General features: G+C 39.1%; 1 long non-coding RNA gene across 1 annotated transcript; it reads left to right on the top strand.

The window, feature by feature from the left end:
* Nucleotides 1–759: 759 nt before the first annotated feature.
* On the top strand, nucleotides 760–7,992 carry LOC309701776. The gene is made up of 2 exons (XR_014275245.1): nucleotides 760–1,365; nucleotides 5,711–7,992. It is a non-coding gene; the product is annotated as an uncharacterized lncRNA (long non-coding RNA).
* The last annotated feature ends 11,012 nt before the right edge of the window (nucleotides 7,993–19,004 follow it).

The following is a 19,004-nucleotide window of genomic DNA, read 5'->3' on the forward strand; positions in this document are numbered from 1 at the left end:
ACACAACTTTCTATTTTTTTTCTTTTTCTTTTTTTTATAAAGCTCTGACTTGTATTATGAGTCTGTGGTCTGGGAGAGAGTCCTGTAACTCTCTGTCTGCAAAATACAGTATATAATGAATCAAGGTTGGGTAATTAATTATATATTTACTTCTTCAAAAAAGTTACTGAGTTTTGCAAAAAACAAAGTTTTTTGCAGCTGTTTAACCTAAAAATGCAGCCAAGGTGTTTTTTAAATAAACATTTCAAACTGTTTACAGAACAATCAGCTGTTCTGCATCAAATTTGATGCCACACAAATTATTTGTGCCACAAAAAATAATTTCTGTCCACTATGAGATAAAGGAGAACAACAGCCTGATACCTGCAGGCCTGACAACAGGAGATGTATCACTGCTGTAACACCTGTAACATTCAGCAGGTGCCTCATTGTTCTGACACACACAACAAAACTACTGACTACACTACACACTAACTACACAAGATTTGAGCTAAACGTTGCAAATCTCTCACATCTCAAAACACTTCCCGTTTCTTAACAACTAAATGCCATGTTTTGATTGGTCGACATGGTACATTTTTCGACCAATGGGAAAGTTTTGGTTTCGTCTTTGCTCACGGGCGGAGAGTGCTTTCGAGCTTTTTCCTTATAAAACGCCGTTTTTACCGTTTCTCCCCGTAACTCTGGTTTTACGTGGCCTATCAATACAATTTAAAAACTGGTATAAAGTCCACAGTTTTTCCGTCAATTGTTGTTACAGGAAAAATGATTCTATGTTTCTTTACCTTCTTTTAAATGTACAAAGATGCCTTTTGTCTGCCCTTTGCCTATGGTTAGATTAGTTTAGAATGATCTTTTTAGACTTTCCCAGCAAAGACATCTTGTTTCTGGGACATATTGTTTTAGATTGTTTTATCTCTCACAGCCTTCTCCCAGCTCTCTGCTGACGAGACTAGCGCCACATATGGAGTTGTTTATTTTATTTGTTTTGTATTTTCTTATCCTGTTCTCACTGTCTTTCCTATAAAAATTACCAAGCCACTGTGCATGGTGTGAGTTGTTCTTAGCAGCTCACCCGTGTACACGTTTGATAAAGAAAGTAACTTTGTCTCATTGTGTCTTTATTTCTCCTGGGTCTTTTACAGAGTTTTCCCCCAACATTTCTTGGTCCTTCGGAGCCGGAGCGCCTCCATCGTGTCCCATCTCCGTGACCAGTCCACGTTGCTCGCCTGTCGACAGCTCACATACTAGGTGTGTGATAAAAGACCAAGGGCGTTAAATTCGAGTCTTGGCCAACGTTCTTAGAAAGCGACCCACGGTGGTGGGGCCCGATCGAGGTGGACCAGACCCGGCGACACTGACCAGGTAGATACAGACACACTGACACAATCTTGCGTAAAAGCGCATTTTGAATTCAGGGAATTTAAAATAGCGGAAGTAGCTCGTCGACTGGTAGCTTTGGAAGCTCGTCGACTGGTAGCGTAGCTCGTCGACTGGTAGCTCTGGGAGCTCGTCGACTGGTAGCTTTGGAGCTCTGGGTAGCTCCCCCAGCTGGGTCTAGACTGGGTCTAGGGAGTAAGTAGCTCTGGGAGCTCCCCTTATTATAAGGGTTCCGGTCGCGCGCGTCGAAGCTGTGAATGTGAATGTGTGTGTGTATTGTTTTAATTAATGGAGCAAGCTGAATTTTCACGGTCCAATAAGAGACTGAGCTGCTCCTACTGTGTTTTTCTTTTACTGCTATTCACTGACGTGCTGGTGAGTTGAGAGAACGGTCGAGTTCCGTCTCGTAAAGTTCACACCGCTTTTGGAAATAGTCCGAAAGTAGAAGGGCGTGTGAGCAACCACTCTCGTCTCTAATACCAGCGAAGGTGATAGCAGCTGTATTGTGTATATATTACTTAAACAAAAATAAGTAAATACATAAATAAGATGGGTAATCAAGCAAGTGAAATTAAAACTCACTCCTGCTGACGAGCAGTGTTGAGAAAAGAAAAGTCCAGACGCCGGACAAAAACAGTGTCTGTAAACTGAGAGATTTAAGAAAACAAAATATAAACAGTCAGAAGAACAGAACTCAACTGCCAGTTTAGTAAAACCAGAAGACGAGACACTGTGCAGTTCCCACAATCCTTTTAGTAAACCATCACTCACTCCTGCAGCCGCATCTGCAGCAACACCCATATCAGGAAGAACTTAATAATCCCTTATTAAGTGAAAACTAGAGATCAAAGTAGTTTGTAGTTTAAAAGGGTTGAAAACAGACCCCACTGAGTAGATATAAATATAAAAAGTACGAAATAAAGATGAACAAAGGGAAAGTTACAGTAGAAATTATCTTTAGAGTATTTGAAATTAATAATAGCAAGGATAACAACCTGTAAAGTGATATTAACAATGAAACACAGTTGGCATGATGACCATGCCCACAATGTATAAAATGAATATAAAGCAAATAATTCACACGAAAATATTTTAATAAGGTATATTAAGGCTGTGTCATTGTTCAGCCAAGGACAGTGTGTGAAAAGGTAACTGTCTCCACCCTGGGAAAAGGATGATTCTGCAGGTCATCTGAAGCCCTTGATGGATACAAAATAAAATATAAATAATATATTATAATAGAACTGCCTGGTCCGCCATGCAACAGAGAGAACAAATGTGACCGCAGATTGGATGAATTCAAAATTATCTGTTTGCTGAATAAGATGATCCTAACTAACAAATTGGCTCAGGAGTAGTATAGTGGTACACACTGATAAAATATTATAATATGCTATTGCTGTTATATAAGACAAAGGGTATAATATGAACAATGACATAATATTAATATGAAGAGGCACCTTAGTCGGTTATGATGTGAGGTGGATAATTGTTAAGCAGTAGTCTGCATCAAGCTTAAGGTTTGCTGAAACTCAGTGTAATGACATGTGAGATGAAGACAATACGGAGAATAACTAAACTAATGAAGTGCATAGAGGCACTTGACCAGCTTGAAACTTATCATTCTAGAATGACACATTGCTGAGATATAGAGCACACCTATAATAACAACCAATAAGCAAAACCCTGTAGACAACAGCTAAAACTACAGGATTGAGAAGCTGAATTAAATATGTAGACACTGCTAAGCTGATGAACATGTTCCACATTTTCTTTTCTTTTTATTTATTTGTTTCTTTTAGAGCAGAAGCTGCTGTAACACACCCAAAGAAAGACTGTAGGTCTGACCAACCGTCTCAGTCATGGGCAAAAAGATGTCAGTCAATAAAATTCTAAAAGATAATTTATTGACGAAAAATATATCAAGAGATAAAAGATAAAACAGTCCAGTGTCCCACTTAAGAATTGTATAAAAACACACAGTCCCAAGGCCAGAGACAGCTATGACACACGGCCAAGTTGCACTCCACATGTTGCCTTTAACAGGGTTAGAAGTTGTCCTTGGAGACCCACCACCCTGCAAGCATATAGTCAGTGGTCACTCAAGCCTCTGCAACCCAGCTGCCTTTAGGCTGTGGCATATAATAGGCCCTGGACTGCACAGAGAGACAAAACGACACACTTAATATAAAATTCATAGCGCAAAACCAATCCATCCCAATCATATCTGATTTCATCACATTACATACCTGCACAGAGAGACAAAACAAAACAGCAGTGTTTGTAGTGTGGGCTATAAGTAGACCAGTGTATCAGTGCAATCAAGTACACCTGCCTCTAATTAGTCCAACCTCATTCCAGCCATTGGCTCACCAAAAAAGTGACACACACAAAACCACTCCCAACCCAGTGCAACTTCACCCAATAATATGGAGCTGAATTAACACAGGCACATTAGTCTAGTATGTTACAAGCTGCATGCTATTAAACGCCAACATATGCAGACTTCTGCCTTGTTCGGGTGGCAGCATTTTTTTTTTTTCTTTTTCTTTTGTGTCCTGACACGTTTATGTTTTTTATTTTTGTTTGATTATTTTGTTGGTTTTGGAAACGAATTTAAACGAACTTGTGACAATACTTGAGAATCACAGTGACACATAGTGATTAGGCATATGATTGAAAAATGCCTAGGTTTAGAGCTGTGAGCTATGAGCTGTGAGCAATGCAAAGTTAAATATATATATTTGTATAAATGGGAAACAACCCTAACTTCAAAGTTTGAAATGTGTGAGATCCATGCATTGTTTGAAGAACTAGAAATTATCTAAAACTGCCTTAAGTGAAAATGTAGAGTTGCATCTATTCTCCCAAACAAAAAAAAACAAAAAACAAAAAAAGGGAGAAGCATACTGTAACTTAAAAATAAGGCTGACTGTTGACAACAGACTAAAACACTAATTCGCAGGTGGCTATCAGGAACAGAGAGGCGAGCAAAGTCACAAACACCAAGGCCGCAGACAGCCACGCAGAAACAGCAGATAACATAGAGACAACGCCTGCTAGAACCGTGGAGAGGAAGGTCACTTCACACGAGATTGTTGCGCATGTGAAATACACAAAGATAAACAAATAACCATTTATATAGACAGCCAGTATGTTTTCTCTGCTGTGCATCATTTTGCAAAAAATCTGGAAAACCAGAGGAATGATTACACCAATTGGCAAACCAGCATGCCAACCTCTTACAACGCCTACTGACTCTTTCATTACTACAGGCAACAATTTTGCTGACAGAGCAGCAAAATAGGCGGCACAACAGGCAAACATCACATTGATGGCAGTAAACACACATCAGATTCCACTGGATGTGTTGAAAAATGAACAAAAAGCAGCAAGCACAGCAGAGCAGGCAAAATGGCTAAAACACGGTGCAGTTCTGACAAACGACTTAATGATGTGTTATGGCAAGCCAGTATTGCCAAAATCTCTCCACAAAATGGCGGCATTAGTGACTCATGGCTGTACGCATTTGTCAACGGGGGGACTGACCAGTATTGTCAACTCTCATTTCTACACTGTAAATTCTACACAATACTCTCATTTCTACACTGTAAATTCTACACTGTAAATTTTGAAACCTCAGCAAAACAATTTGTCAGAACATGCATGACGTGTCAAAAATATAATGCTCAGGGTAACCTGCGACCACAAAGAGGCCGTTTTCCAACTCCGCCTCATCCTTTTCACACAATTCATATGGATTTTATTGAACTAAGCGAATGTCAAGGGTCAAAATACGCCCTAGTGGTTATAGACGTGTTCTCAAGGTGGCCGGAAATCTATCCAGTGAAAAAGGCAGATGCAATTTCAGTAGCAAAGTGCCTGTGCAATCACTTCATACCCACATATGGCATCCCAGCTTTGATACGGTCAGACAACGGCACTCATTTTGTAAATGATGTCATCACTAAGGTCTCTGAAGCACTCGGTTTCAGCATAAAACACCACTGTGCTTATCACCCTCAGAGCGCAGGCCTTGTAGAGAGAACTAACGGCACTATAAAACAAAGGCTCAGGAAATGCATGGCAGAAACAGGAAGGCCGTGGCCTGAATGTTTGGGTTTAGTGAAAATGTGGATGCGCTTAACACAAGGCTCCCATAAACTAACTCCATTTGAAATCATTCATGGCAGGCCGTTTCCACTGCCTATTACCAGTCAACCAATAGACAAAGCAATCAGAGAAAACACATTAGCAGAATGGATGTCTAAGCTGTTAGAAAACAAAGAGATCATTGTACATAATCAACAACCTGATGATGTTTCTCCAGTGTCTTGCAGACTAAAGCCCGGTGACTGGGTTCTGATCAAGGTGCTCCAAAGGAAAAACTGGAGCACACCCAGGTGGGAGGGGCCATACCAAGTCCTCCTCACTACACCGACCGCTTGCAAAATTGCGGAACGACCATCCTGGATCCATCAGAGTCACTGCAGGCGAGTCAGTGAAGCCATCTAAACACAGCTGACGGCAGGCTTGCCTACTTGTTGTGATCTCGCCCGGTGGAGGGGTCAGCTTTCCTGGCCGGGGGGTCTACTCGCGACAGGAGGGTGTGTTCCGTCGTCATGAGGTGGTGGCTCTTATCAACTGCAGCGGCCCTGACCATGGCCGGGCTCCTCACCTTTGCTTCCGTGAGGGACAACAACTCACGCTATGTGGAGAAAAGGCAGACACTGTATGACAAAGGAAAGTACACCAAGTTTCCCCATGGCTACGCCACTAACTTCTGGTGGCAGTTTATGAACACTACAGCTTACTTGAATAATAAAACTGACTGCTATGCAAATACATATACACTTTCTGCCCACCGAGGAACGAGAGGAAGTGTATGGACTGTTCACTCAACGAAACCTGTGCCAGTAACGCGACACTGATGAGCCTCAACTGTCGCTCCAACTACAGCTACCGAATGATACTACAAACAAAGACTCATTACCAGACAGGATGTGCACGGACGGCACCAAGCAGTAAAGGAACCAGAGTTTCGCATCTGAGGAGGAGTGAAATTCTTACAGAGCTTGATCCCCGGCATTGGAGTTGCCGAGGTGCGGGATCACGTGGAAATCAACCGATATGCTCTGCTACGACACATCAACTTAACTAAGGCCCTGGGAACGGCCTTAGCAGGAGAACAGAAGGCCATCAGAACGATGGTGTTGAAGAACACACTGACACTAGACCTGCTAACAGCATCACAAGGAGGAGTTTGCAAGCTGATCGGGGAAACATGTTGCACTTTTATCCCTGATGGATACGAAACTGGAGGAGACATTTATGAAGCTTTGCAGAATTTGACCGCTCTGCAAAAATATGTCACTGACCACACACCTGGAGCAGCTACAGCACAAAGCTGGCTGGACTGGCTGTTCAGCGGTTCATGGCTGGCTGCTGTAGCAAAGCCATTTTTCCTTCTAGGTCTCATCATGATAGCACTGCTCATATTAGTGTTGTGTGTGTTGCCATGCCTAAGAGTAATGATTTCACAGATGATAACAACTACAATGACTGCTTATGTTGCCGTGCCTGAAGAAGAACAACATCCCGTTGCAATTCTGTTAGAGGAGAACTTGTAATAACTGCTAATGAATGACGTGGTGATTAAAAATGACTTCTGCCTTTTTCAAGTGATCATGCACTGATTAAAACATTAGTAGGTTATGCAGGTTTTCATCCTTTATTTTTTGAAGTTTTCAGTTTTAAACATAAAGTTTTTCATTTTAAATATAAAGTTTTCATCCTTTTATTTTTTGAAGTTCTCATCCTTTTATTTTTTAAGTTTTCATTTAAATATGAAGTTTTCATCATTTTACATATAAAGTTTTCAATTTAAGGTTTGCATCATTTTAAATATAAGGTTTTCATCCTTGTATTTTTTGAAGTTTTCATTTTACATATTAGGTTTTCATCATTTTTAAATACAAAGTTTTCATTTTAGTTTTCATCCTTTTATTTTTTGTAGTTTTAGTTTTATTATTTTTTCTTGTTTATTCCACTTGTTATTTCATTTACTATGATTTTCATTTACTATGTTTTTCTTTTTATTATTTTCTTTTGTTTTATTCTTTAGACCAAATGACTGCCATTTCTGCTATGCTGACATTTTGAAAATTTTGGAAATTAAAAAAAAATTGCCTAAGATACTTAATAAATAACCTTCATAGACAATTGTTGTATACATTTAAAATAAGTTAAAACAGGAGGGAATGTTACAGGAAAAATGATTCTATGTTTCTTTACCTTCTTTTAAATGTACAAAGATGCCTTTTGTCTGCCCTTTGCCTATGGTTAGATTAGTTTAGAATGATCTTTTTAGACTTTCCCAGCAAAGACATCTTGTTTCTGGGACATATTGTTTTAGATTGTTTTATCTCTCACAGCCTTCTCCCAGCTCTCTGCTGACGAGACTAGCGCCACATATGGAGTTGTTTATTTTATTTGTTTTGTATTTTCTTATCCTGTTCTCACTGTCTTTCCTATAAAAATTACCAAGCCACTGTGCATGGTGTGAGTTGTTCTTAGCAGCTCACCCGTGTACACGTTTGATAAAGAAAGTAACTTTGTCTCATTGTGTCTTTATTTCTCCTGGGTCTTTTACAGAGTTTTCCCCCAACAATTGTTCATTCTGTCCTGCTCACATCTCCAATAGTTGTACACGTCGTCATTAACTTGGCTTCACTCCACATCAGCCACGCCGCTTTTCCAGCTAAAACACGAGCACATATTTACTTTAATTTCAATTCAGGTTAGAATTCTTTTTGTGTGCGCAACACAGATTTTCTCTTAGCAGAGACCGTGCCAACAGTGCGCAATTGCGCACGTGCGCAGCTTAGAGGGAACATTGATCACAGTATATAAGCTGTACAGCGCGTTTGAGGGTTATCTTTTCTGTGAAGCAGGCCGCTGGTTCACACAAAGGTCCAGCGCTGTAAACTTGAAGGTTTAACTGCTGAAATAAATTAAATATTTTTTAAACGACAGATATTTCTCCTGAATTCCTTCTGAAAAATTTGAACACGACACTCTATGATTCATGGTAACATTATACTTAAACGCAAAGCCGGAATGAGGTTAAATATTCTGGTTATTCTAATATTGTACAGAAGATGTGTTGAATGACAGATTTTTACTGCTATTTCTCTGCTTACCATGGGTGTGCTACTGTTATGCTGCTTTTGCAGCATATTTTCTCCTCATTTTACTTAGCAGCACCATCATGTGTTAGAATACACAGTGTACAGCTTTGAAGTCATCTCTCTGAAGACTTTGCAAAGACAGAACAAATACTACAGTGACATGTTTAATTCTGCCACAGTTTATTCTAACAGTCTGCATGGATTTGCTATAAATTTTCATATATATCTGAATTAGAAAAGCATAAATAATCTGTAACTCTTTATGCCTACACATTGCACAGTTGAAATTCAGAGGTATAACAATGTGTAAAAACAGTTTAAAAGAAGCATCACTGGTGAAGACACATACTGGCCCAAAGAAAAATGTCTGTGGCCACCAAGAGAAACTTTCAGTTTCCCACGCTGAAAAACAGCTGCATTTCTCTGCATGGTGTAAATATTCATATATATGTAGCACACCTGGCTTCAACCTTCTGAAATAACCAGGCATTCCTGGAGTTCATTTTATTTTAGCATACCCAAGTTTGTTATTTGTTCCTGTTCTTAAATACCATGGTAGTCAGGCGAGCAGGTGGAACAGACAGAAGGGAAGCTGAAGACGAGCGAAGTGTATGAGTGGGTGAGTACGTATGGAGAAGATCAGATAAATATAGAGGAGTGAAGTTACGAAGCACTTTGAAAGCAAGAAGCAGGATCTTGAAATTGACACGGAGGTGAACTGGAAGCCAATGGAGCTGCTTAATAACAGGTGTTCTATGTTCATATGTTACATATTATTATATCATATATCACATTAATTATTGACTGGAGGGAGTAAATTTAAACTTCAAACATCATCATTACAGTGTTTCAGTCATTATTTCACATCATCTGTTTGTTTTCTTTTATTGTATTTACATGTAGTCAGATGCTGAGGTCAGTGTGCATCTGTACATACATGTCAAAACAACACAAAGAATTCAGAATAAATGCGTTTGTTCTTTGTTTTGAATGGGAACAGATAATAAACCTAACTATGAATTTATTTGTTGTCTTTGTTACTTTAGTTTCACTTCAACCACACAGTGAGTCATTTCCTGGGTTTGGGTCTCAAACCAAACGTAAAAGCAAAATTCAACAACAAAATCAGATCATTTAGAGATCTATGGTATTCCAGGTTTATATGTGTGTTACACTACCTGTATACATCATGAAGACATATGCAAAATAAGTTCCAGAATGACAGAAAAATCAGATTGTCAGACTTCAGAAAGATGGAAAAGATGATAGAAAAATGTTTCTAGAACACAACTATCTCTGTGAGTGCAGAGTCCAGGAGATTGACGACAAGAGGCTGAAAACAAAACATGTTGGGGGAGAATGAATGCTGTGGATATATATCAGAACATTGGGTGATAAGATGACTCCCAGTCTGCAGAGACCTGCTGGAAAAGGAATTCTGCAGCATGATAATAATCCACAGGAAACTGCAAAAATCACACAAAAAAAGGCAAAATATGTCTCCTGACTTGAAGCAACAGAACAGCTTTGCACATTGAAGAGAAAGGAAACAACACAAGTAACAAGCTTCTATTTCACTGGACAGGAAATATAAATATGTCACACAACTGCTGCGGTCAAAGCTACAAGAGCTGTTTGACATTTGTGTGAAAGGGAAGGAAGCACAGAGAGACCAATCAGAAGAGGAAACCTATAGAAAAACTCTTGTTGTATCTATACTAAACACAACTTCTCTTTTCCTGTAAAGTACAACTCTTTGATTTATCTGTGGATCAGAGTGCAGCAGGGCTGGATGTGATGATGGGGCACTCTTTGCTGTGCATGATGGGCTTTTTCTGTAAGTACACGTCTGACATTGTTTGAATGGCAGCGATTAATGAAAATGTTTCTGATTTGTGAGAATTACAGTGAGTCACTGCTTTAACCTGTTTACCTGAGAGCTGGAACAAAGCAGACTTGTGATATTTTGTGATTGTTTAAGCAAAATGTGTTACAGTTGTTTTAGTTATTGTGTTTAGAGCCTGTTTGACAAATATAAGCAATGTTGTGATCATTGTTTCATCTAAAAAATTGTCTTAAAAAAGTTTAATTTCATATTGATTTTATTAGCTGTATGTCCGATGAGATTTTATTCATTTTTAGCGTCCTGTACATTCATCTATGAAAATGCTCAAGGTAAGTATCTGAATTGATTTTTACATTTATATGTGCTATTTAACATAATTTAATGACTGAACCTCAATCTGTTAATAAATCTCAACATGAAATGTAATCAGATTACAATCCGACTGTCACTTTAAAATACATTAGTTCACATTTTGAGTTTGAATGTCAGTTTAGCCTCATCTTCACTCAAATACTTACATCAACTTAGAGATTTAATTGTGACACACATTAATATGACCGCTTACAGCACAATATTATTTCCAGTGTAAATAAACTGGCCGACAGTCTGGCAGCTGAATTAAGGCCACGCAGTCACAGAGTAGGGAAAAAAGGAGACTATAGATTTTCTTCTGGCTTGATAATAAATCTACAATGCAACTGATGTCTCCATCCTTAAATCCTTTGGGTTTCTTGGCTGCTGCTTGGGAACTTGAAGCTTCAGTTCCCTCCTCAGGATTTCTGTAGGACTGAAGTCTGGAGACTGGTTAGGCCACTCTGTGACCTTAATGTGCTTCTATTTTAGCCACTCCTTTGTTGAATTGGTGGTATGTTTTGGGTCAGTGTGATTCTGCAAGACCTGTCCACGACTTCAGTATTCTGGCTAGATGAAGGGTTTGTGTAAAGTATATGACCTTGACCGTTGGTGCAGCAAAGTTGTCCTGTACCCTTAGTGAAAAATATCCCAAAGCATAATCTTTCCACCTGCCTGCTTGACGTGTTGTTCTTTGGGTCACACTCAGGATTTCTTTATATCCAAACACAGCGTGTCTAGTTGATATGACAGATATGATTTCGGTTTCACTGGAAAACCGCACATTCCCCCAATCATTCTCTGAATCATTTAGATGTTCACTGGCAAACTTAAGACAGGACTGCACATGTGCCTGCAAACCTGGAACAACAAAAATGATTCTGTGGGCCTTTATACTCATAATGAGCTATATGCCACATCTGTCTGGAGGCGCTGGAATCCTTACTGGTCGGTCAAATACTTATTCCACTCAATAGCAAGCAAATCAGTTTATAACTTTGATGTGATGTGTTTTAACTGGATTTTTGGTTGATATTCTGTCGCCTCCCCATTAAATGAAACAACCACAAAAAATTAGAGACTGTTCATTTCTTTGTAAGTAAGAGACAAAAAATAGGCAGGTGTTCAAATAACTGTTTTTTCCACTGTATCCACTTTTCTTAAAAGCTTATCAGGTTCAGTGTTGTAGTTAGTAAAAAGTGTATTTATATTAAAAATATAATTTAATGTGAACATTTTTGGCAGAATAAAATTAAAATTTTATAGTATAAAATTCAATTGTGGTTTATTATCTAAAAGTTGGTGTTCCAAGAGAGGGTGCTGTGACACCCTAATCGTTTCATGGCATTTCATCATTTACATATTTCCACCCAGTTCTTTAAATTGTTCTGATTCAGTCATTTACTTTTATGTTATTGTTCTAAAATGAACTACAGATAAACCAAAGGCAAGACTTGGTGCTGATAGGACAGCTGTTCCAATAGGGGGCAGTGTGACCTTGAATTGCTCTGTGAGCCCATCATCATCATCATCATCATCTTCTTCTAGATGGAAATACTACTGGTACAGAAATGAAAAATACTTCCAACCCCTGACAACACAAGATGCAGTTTTTCAATCACATGCAGGGCTCTCGAGTGCGACCAATTTGCGACCAACACAGCAGGTCAGAATGTTTGCAAAGAACAATAAAAACAGCTTCTTCCAAGGTGTGAGTTCAGTCTCTTCATCAGATCGGTTGTCGAAAGTTTAACAGGTTCATCTCACAATCACTTAAGTCAGTTCAGAGGTGACTTTTTCCAAATGTCTCCATCATGGACATATTTAGTTCTGCTAACAGGTTAGTGTGTCAAAAGCTCCATAAATTCTAAACTTGGTATGACTCAGCTCTCAGGTAAGTCTCTGCAGATGCCTGATGTGCCAGAATGGATCTCAGACAAAGAAGACAGACTCGGTAGGTAAGGCTGCTTAGTTTAGCAGGTGAGTACATAAACATCACAAGTCATGTGGTCTTAGTGATGCTACAAACTGAGTAGTTCAACAGTCTGGCAATGAGTACCTGGGAGAGCTGGATTTCAACGCAGCAGTGAGTGCAATGAGTATCAGATGCATCTGAGTTCAGACAGCCAGAGTTTATTAGCCTCCATCCACTCACACACACAAATAAGACACAAGCTGAAGTGTCGCTGCTAACAGTTGATTTTTATTTTTATTTTTTTAAATGTATTGTACTTGTCAGGAGTTTAAATCGACTTCTAAGTCCACATGTCCAACATCTCTGTATCATATACCTGCTGATCAAATGTATCCTGAGCTCTGACTTCTCTTTTAGAGGACAGTCTGATGTATGCTGAGGTCAAACACCCCAAAAATGAAAAAGCCAAGAAGAAAGCAGGTAAACAAAGTCTGCCATCACCTCCAGTGAATGTTGTGCAACATGTTTATCTGGTCTTAAAATCTTCTTTCCACTCACAGGAAAATCAAGTCCTGCAGCTGATGCAGCAGTTTATTCTGAAGTCACATCAGGAAGCTTTCCTGGTAATTATGCTTCTGTGCAGGATGAGTTATTCTTCAAGTTATTAAATGGCGAACATCCTGAAACTTGGACATTTGTGTTCTTTGTGTGTTTGTCTTACAGGTCAGTGAGGAGAGCTGCAGCAGCAAAAAGAAGCATTTTATGAATCCACTGTTGCTCCTCTGCTGCCCAAATATCAGACACACTCAGTTTTTTGTCACTTTTGTTAAGATGATATTGAATAATAATATGACATAGATATAGTATCGGGGGCGTCCTGTGACTTGTACGGCAAGCAGAGACGATGTTTGTAGTCTCTGTGAGGACCACCTTTCTATGAAAACTAAATTAAACTAAAAAAAGTTGTTTATAAGGTCAAAAATAAGGTCTACTGGTGATTTAAAAAGCAAATAAAATACATTTATCACAAAAAAGAGCTCCACGCTCTGTGATCAAATGTTTGTGCATGTTGGAGGTATTTTCCCTCTTTGTTGTGATCAGTGTTGTTACTCAAAAAAGTAATGAATTACACTTGTTACACTAAAACATTTTGCATTAAAAGTAATGCAAAATGTTACTCTATAAAATAACCTGAAATACACAAGCTAATAATCTCCATTTAACAATACAAACCTGAGGTTACAGTCACACACCAACACAAATCCCTGTCCTAATGAGGACACAAATATAATTTTTCTCTTAGTATTCAGGAATGAACCTTAAAGTCGACAGCACCAAGCAAAGATGAAAACCAGTACAGAGAGACGCGATCTTGATATCTTGATGGTGATTCTCTGTAGAAACATGAACAGGTAGAAACAGACGCTGCAGTCTGACTGCTCCTCTGTTTGTTACCTTTTGAAGTTCGGGTCCTGGGGTCAGCATTCACTCAGCTTTAACATCACTCTTGGTTCTTGGCTAGGTTAGCATTAGCATGCTGTCTGTGTGCAGATGCTTTGACAGAGCCAAAGTTGTGTTGCCAGCATAGTGCAGTTATTTTCTATTCTGGAAGCATGACAGGTTGTGCTTTACTATCACGCTCTTGTCCATTTATGCAATAAAAATAAGAGTAATGTCCATATTCACACTCTGGAGTGCACTACTATTTTCATCCTTTGCCACAATGCATGATAAGAGGAATTGTTAGGCAAATAGACAAGCAATTTCAATTTTATTATAATTACTTCAATCCACACACAAATAAGAAGCAATCTGACCACACGTAACATTTATTAAGTTTAGCTTCACAAATCCCATAATTTTGTCTTTCAAAAACCTGTCTGTACGTACAAGTGCCCGCTTTATTTCAGGATAAAAACAAACAAACAAACAAAACCAAAAGTCAAACATTTGGATATGTCTGATATCACCACACTAGAAGCAGAACATGCGTGAAGGCGCTGCAGGAGACCAGCACTATGAGGACTAAAGACCACAAGATCATCTGTGTAAACAGTGTGGTTCACAAGAGTCCTGCCAGTCATGCAGCCACTGTGTGTGTGTGTGTGTGTGTCTGTTCTGGTGTTCTCATATTTGTGTAGTTTTGGGACAGTGAGGAGGGTTTCCACCTCTGGGTTGCAGAGTGCAGAGCTTCAGTTGATGCTGGATCATTGTAGGACAAACAGTCAGTGTCACTCTGGCTTGTAAGTCAAGACCTTCCTTTTTGTGTTTTTAAAATTACGTACCCGTTTTCTCCTTTATGTCCAGGAATCTTGGGGAGGGGAAAGCTCAGAGACTTTTTTTTTAAGTAGTTCTGGAAAAGCTGTGGAAGGATGTTTTTTGTATTTGGAGAATCAGACCAGGAGCTGGGGATTACACTGCTGTGGATGTCACTTTTTTAACTGTTTTTTTTTTTTCACCATTTTCACTTGTAAAAAATTCCCTGTTTCTGCTAAGAAAGTGCAGCTATTCAGTCCTGCTTCCCTGCTCAGTGGCAAAACCTTAAACTATTGGCTTAAAGTAGTTTGGTCATTCTCCTGACATCAACAAGGCATTTTCACCCAGATACCTGCCACTCACTGGGGATTTTCTCCTTTATGGTCTTTTACTAGTAAACCCAGATAACCCAGACCAGCCTGTCAGCCATGTCACTATCAATCACCTTTCTTCCTGACGCTCAGTTTGAAGATGAATAATATAGCAGACCAGTCACTAATAAAATGAGTCAATGAAATGTGGCCAAACCTGAAAATTAGACTTAAAATTGTGTTTATGTGAGTATTTTCTCAAACAAGTCAAAAATAAAGTTTGGTTCCAGAGGAGATCTGTAGAGTTACACCAGGATCTCTGAGTTTAGGGTTTCAGTACAGTTAAATTCAATATCTTCATAAATTCATAAAAGTTACACAGTACATGTTGGGAAATAATACCAAAACTTACATAGTGTATTTTAAGATACTACAAAACAACAACAATACTGCATTTTGTTGCCTTTTATTTGTGACATGTGCAATGACAATAATTCTATTCTAGTCTAACAACAAACAAAGTAAAACTCCTGTGCCGTGGTGTTTGAATGTTTGTGTGTCTCTGTGAGTTAGTCATGTGACACAGTGGTGACCTGTCCACGTCTGCTTCTGGATGGAGGGTAATAATATTTTAAAAACAAACAGACAAATAATGCAGAGCTGCACCTCACAGTGTGTACTGACGATGTTTTCGCACCCAGCTGTGTTCTGTTCCTCTAGAAAGCCACATGTGGGACAAGCACAGGACAGCGAGTGATGCTCAACATCATCAAAGGCCATGACTGGATCATCAACTCGCAGAGCTCTGGACACAAATATCCACTGCGACCTAACCAACTTGTTTTAATGATCAGACTTTTCTTTCTTCAATAATTAGTAATTAATAATAGTAGGAATGTGTACATACACGAATTCAAAGTACTTCTAAATGGAGAGCACTGCGCCCTACTGAAAAAAAATAGAAGGTAGTATCAGAATACAGCTCCAATAAAAGCTTTAAAGCAAATCATAAAGCCAAGAAAATCTAATCAAGCCCAAACAATCTTTAATCTTTACTCAGATTAAAATACAAGAAAAAGTGAAGTCAAAGTCAAATGTATTTATATACTATGTTCAAAACAACAGAGCTGATCACAGTGCTCTACATTCAAAATAAATAACTTTTAAAAAACTATGTAAAATTCAGAAAAAGTGAGAACAGCAAACAACATTAAAAAAAAACATTCACAGCTTCAGATTAAAATACGAGATACATTAAAACTACAATAAAAGTATCTGACATTAAATGAATCATAATGCAGCCAGAGCTTTTTCATGTTTTTATACCAAATAATTATTTTTTACACAATATAGATCTTTACACTCAGACAGTAAAAGTATTTGTGGGTGTTTATACCAGCACTTCCTAAGAAACTCTGCTGACTTTAAGTTGCTGCTATCAGTTACTAAAAATCACAGACTTTTTTCTCTGTGGAACAGGATACATTCAAAGTTTTATACAAAAGCTCAACAATGAATAAAAATATCAGCTAAATATAAAGAGCATGACTCTGAAACAGGACACATCTCTGTGTGCTTTATGCTAAAACACAGTACCAACTATATATCATATTATTATTCAATATCATCTTCATAAACACTAAAGACTGAGCATCTGATATTTGAGCAGCAGAGGAGCAACAGTGGATTCATAAAATGCTCCTTTTTGCTGCTGCAGCTCTCCTCACTGACCTGTAAGACAAACACACAAAGAACAGAAATGTCCAAGTTTCAGGATGTTCGCCATTTAATAACTTGAAGAATAACTCATCCTGCACAGAAGCATAATTACCAGGAAAGCTTCCTAATGTGACTTCAGAATAAACTGCTGCATCAGCTGCAGGACTTGATTTTCCTGTGAGTGGAAAGAAGATTTTAAGACCAGATAAACATGTTGAACAACATTCACTGGAGGTGATGGCAGAATTTGTTTACCTGCTTTCTTCTTGGCTTTTCCTTTTTTGGGGTGTTTGACCTCAGCATACATCAGACTGTCCTCTAAAAGAGAAGTCAGAGCTCAGGATACATTTGATCAGCAGGTATATGACACAGAGCTGTTGCACACATGTGGATTTAAACTCTGCAGATCAAGTCTGATTTGAAAGTCCAAATGAGGAAGGAGTAACACGGTACAAAGTCTTCCAACTCTTTTGAGAGACAAAAAAATGATAATTTCACTTCATAAGTCCACAGTGATTGGGCAACTGAAATTTTTGACTGTGAACTCCACAGTGCTTTCTTACGATGTTACTCATCTTTAGCAAACTACATAAAGAACCTCGAACCTTCCCAAACAGCTCCATTTATACTCATCTGCCCGTCTGCATCACTCCCTTCTTTCATCCCTTACTCATATTTTATATGCCCTACATCTATTCCACATACACACATTTCCATGTTATTGGCACATCTGATACTTTCCTGTATCAAAAAAACAGCGTAAAAAGTGCTCTGCTGTGCCTCCAGTGATAGAGCACACTCAGATTATGTGTTATTTGATGGTCTTTGGTTATGTGATTGGTGGTCTGGTTCAGAAGCTCTGGATGCTGTGATTCAGTAAATCCAGATGAAAAGTGGACTTTTTGCCTCCAAGATTAAGGACTTATGTGAAAGGCAACCCAACAAATTAGTGATGTGTTGGTCGCGAACGAAACGGCTCTTAGAGCCGGGTCTTTGACGTGAACGACGCGGGTTTTTTTTTCCTTCTTTCTCTCACCCTCTCTCTCGCACTTATTTTCCGCTTCACTCCGTATGCGAGCCTTGTGCTTTGGGCTGGGAAGAGGGGGAAGGGGCGGTAGTTACACGCAAAGTAGCACAGGAACAGAGTGGGAGGGAGAGACAGTGTCCCAATTAAGGGACCGCACGCTTGAAGTACGCATTTTGAGTGCGATTACGTCACCGCCACACGACGACGACTGTCCCAATTCGACGTGTACTTCAAATGCATACTCCAAATGCGCCGTCAATTTCCCCAAATATCAAGCGTGGTCTGGTGCACTACGCGTACGGTGCGTACTATAAGTACGAGAAGTGCGGACAGTTCTCTTCGGCCGCTCCCTTCTGCCGTATTTTGGAGAAGGGTCTGGCTGCAGCCACTGGGGAGCGTTATTCTTGTGGGGTATTTTGCGACAAAATTATCCACACCCACCGCCGCGCTATGAATTGTGGGATATATGGGACCACGAAGCGTTCACCGGACCACACTTGATATTTGGGGAAATCGACGGCGCACTTGGAGTATGCATTTGAAGTACACTTCGAATTGGGACAGCAGTCGTCGCGTGGCGGTGACGTAATCGCACTCAAAATGCGTACTTCAAGCGTGTGGTCTCTTAATTGGGACACAGCCAACGTCACATTAGAAAGGTATAGTAATCATCCACAACTATTATCAGTTGCAGATGATAAAGGATTCAGAAAGTTTATTCATGCAGACCCATATAACAGAGAATGTGCATCTTTTTTTTGTTTTCATATTTCAATTTATATTTAATTGTGTTGTGGTTTGCAGTGTTTTGTGTTGTTTCACTTTAAATTTCTTTAAAACACGTGTCAAAATCAGAGATCATTTTATATAGATGTACTATTATTGTTATGCATGGCCCGGTGATATGAGACGCTAATAATATACAAACTACAGATCCCATAATGCAGCGCTGCAGCCTCCTTGCTGAACGCTAGGCTAACTGGGAACATTCCCGCGTCAATCAAGTCAA

The sequence above is a fragment of the Aulonocara stuartgranti genome (genome assembly GCF_965226115.1).
Source record: "Aulonocara stuartgranti genome assembly, chromosome: 3".
Lineage (NCBI taxonomy): Eukaryota > Metazoa > Chordata > Actinopteri > Cichliformes > Cichlidae > Aulonocara > Aulonocara stuartgranti.